The sequence below is a fragment of the Penaeus monodon genome, chromosome 20, assembly GCF_015228065.2.
Source record: "Penaeus monodon isolate SGIC_2016 chromosome 20, NSTDA_Pmon_1, whole genome shotgun sequence".
NCBI lineage: Eukaryota > Metazoa > Arthropoda > Malacostraca > Decapoda > Penaeidae > Penaeus > Penaeus monodon.
The window spans coordinates 28,907,413-28,907,762 of record NC_051405.1 but is presented as its reverse complement, the minus strand read 5'-3'; positions in this window follow the sequence as shown (position 1 = coordinate 28,907,762).

The window sequence follows — 350 nt, the reverse complement described above, 5'->3', positions numbered from 1 at the left end:
ACAGCATGAACAAGAGTAAAATAAAACAAAAAACATCATTTAACACAGTTTATAAAACAATGACATTAATAAAAATATCAAATAATCGTTGACTATTAAAACAGTATACAGTAAGTTGTAACTTAATTAACGAAATGTTAAGTGAAAAGATAGAGCAAATAGTTTTTCCTTTGGTCTTTTTCTAAACAATTCAAAATTTTATTTTTTTCCTCGCTAAGTGTGCAATTAACATGATGTGATTTTGTTTTATTAATTCTGTTGTCACTGCAGCACTTGTGGATATGGTAATTGTAGATATTGTTGTTGTAATACTGATCGATATTAAGGGTTAAGCTAAACATTGTTTAGTT